Here is a 2,500-nt window from a genome sequence, read left to right as displayed (position 1 = left end):
TTAATAGACATATACAAATGTGATGTTTCTTTGTTTGATTTTTTCCTTGCGTTGGCGAAATATATATACATACATACATATGTATATATATATATATATATATATATATATATATATATATATATATATATATATATATATATATATATATATATATATATATATATATATATATATATATATATATATATATATATATATATATATATATATATATATATATATATATATATGTATAATGGAATTAATTGATTCATTTGTACACACAGAAAATTAACATACGTCTAACTCCCTCTCTCTCAGTGAGGAATAGAAAATAATAATGAAAAGAGAGAGGAAGAGGGAGAGACAGAGAAGGAAATAAAGAAGGAGACAGAGAGAGAGAGATTACCAAGTGATGCCTCAGAACTTACAATTGTTTGAGATCAGTACTGGTTTGAAGCGAAGACTGGATACAAAATAAGAGGGAAAACGAGAGAGAAAGAGAGAAGAGGGATAGAGGTAGGGAGTGAGAGACGGGAAAATAGAAAAGAAGGTTGAAAATGAGAAAAAGAAAGAAAATTGGACACTTCTCTGGGTGAATATTGATGTATAAGCCAAATCGGAACAGGCTATGAGACGCTGATACTCTCCCCCAGAATATCAAGGTGTGCTGAAGTCAGGCTTCGCAGACTGAGAATAGGCTATCCTTGTGCGTGGCAAATCGTACCCACCATTGGGCATCCTGCACAGCCTCTGATAAAACCACCAATGCCTGCAGAGGAGGCATTAGCAGTTTATTACGGGTGTCTGTTTTTATCAGATTAATTTTTGAAACTAATCTCAATAATTTTGAAACTAAGTCAAACCAAATAGAAATAGAAATTAAAATAGAAATTAAGTGTGTCATAGAAATTAAGAAATAGAAATGAAGTCAAACCAAATAGAAATTAGGTGTGTCATAGAAATTAAGAAATCTTTACAAAATAAAAATAAAAAGTCTATTACGCGTGTCTGTTTTTATCAGATTAATTTTTGAAACTTCCCCTACATAGACTTGGCTTGGCTTCCCCTACATGGATTTGGCTTCCCCTACATAGTCTTGGCTTGGCTTCCCCTACATGGACTTGGCTTCCCCTACATGGACTTGGCTCCCCTACATGGACTTGGCTCCTCTACATGGACTTGGCTTGGCTTCCCCTACATGGACTTTGTTAAACTTTTCCATCTGAGAACCAGTGTGTGGCTTACCTCTACGTAGATAGAACAACTTGTCTTGGTGCCACCAAGAAAATGAAAATAGAGAACAGCTAACACGCCAGTGTCCAAGATCCAGTTCATACAGAGTGAAACTGCTGGAGGCAAAAAAAGTAATAAAGATAATAATAAAGATAGTAATAAAGATAAACAATCCAGACTTATCCTAATTATTTACAGGAGCTCATCATCACCCATTGCAATGCATATCCTAATATATTTAAGAATATATACATCTATCTATCTATCTATCTATTAATCTATCTATCTATCTATCTATCAGTCTATCAATCTATCTATCTATCTATCAATCTATCTATCTATCTATCTATCAATAAATCAATCAATCTATCAATCTATCAATCTATCTATCTATCTATCTATTTATCTATCAATCTATCCTATCTATCTCTCTATCTATCTATCTCATCATCACCCACCAGCTAAGAAGTACTGCATTCTAAGGCATATGAAGACCTTTTTACAAAGACCAAAATTGTTGGACATCATATAAGTAGCAGTCTCTCTCTCTCTCTCTCCCCCTCTATACAGTCTCTCTCTCTCTCTCCCTCTCTCTCCCTCCCTCCCTCCCACTCTCTGTCTCTCTCTCTCCCCCTCTATACAGTCTCTCTCTCTCCCTCTATACAGTCCCTCTCTCTCTCTCTCTCTCTCTCTCTCTCTCTCTCTCTCTCTCTCTCTCTCTCTCTCTCTCTCTCTCTCCCTCCCCCTCCCTTCCTCTCTCACTCAGACTCTCTCTTCTCTCCCTCCGTCTCTCTCTCTCTCTCTCCCTCCTCTCTCTCTCTCTCTTCTCTCTCTCTCTCTCTCCTCTCTCTCCCTCTCTCTCCTCTCTCTCTCTCTCTCCCTCCCTCTCTCTCTCTCTCTCTCTTCTCTCTCTTCTCCTCTCTCTCTCTCTCTCTCTCTCTCTCTCTCTCTCTCTCTCTCTCTCTCTCTCTCTCTCTCTCTCTCTCTCTCTCTCTCTCTCTCTCTCTCTCTCTCTCTCTCTCTCTCTCTCTCTCTCTCTCTCTCTCTCTCTCTCTCTCTCTCTCTCTCTCTCTCTAGACATCAAAAGTCTAAAGCCTATCTGTAAAATAGTCAAAATATCATATAGGTTTTAAAAAAAAGTATTATTCTCATAATATATATATTCTTCTATATTTAAAAAAATAGTATCCTTATATATATTCCACTATATTTTTTAAAAAAGTATTCTTCTTATAATATATATATATATATATATATATATATATATATATATATATATATA

General features: G+C 35.6%; 1 protein-coding gene across 1 annotated transcript in view; it reads left to right on the top strand.

Annotated features, from left to right (window-relative positions):
* LOC147466275 (uncharacterized) overlaps positions 1–23 on the top strand; it is a 5,702-nt gene extending 5,679 nt beyond the window's left edge. The window contains exon 3 of the mRNA XM_086535705.1: positions 1–23. This exon is cut by the window's left edge and continues 1,613 nt beyond it. The gene's annotated coding sequence lies outside the window, so the exon portion shown is untranslated.
* Positions 24–2,500: the final 2,477 nt, after the last annotated feature.

Source organism: Penaeus japonicus, unplaced genomic scaffold (genome assembly GCF_977035675.1).
Source record: "Penaeus japonicus unplaced genomic scaffold, GWHDUDI00000001_assembly GWHDUDI00002274, whole genome shotgun sequence".
Taxonomy (NCBI): Eukaryota; Metazoa; Arthropoda; class Malacostraca; order Decapoda; family Penaeidae; genus Penaeus; species Penaeus japonicus.
This window is presented reverse-complemented; position numbering and strand designations above follow the sequence as displayed.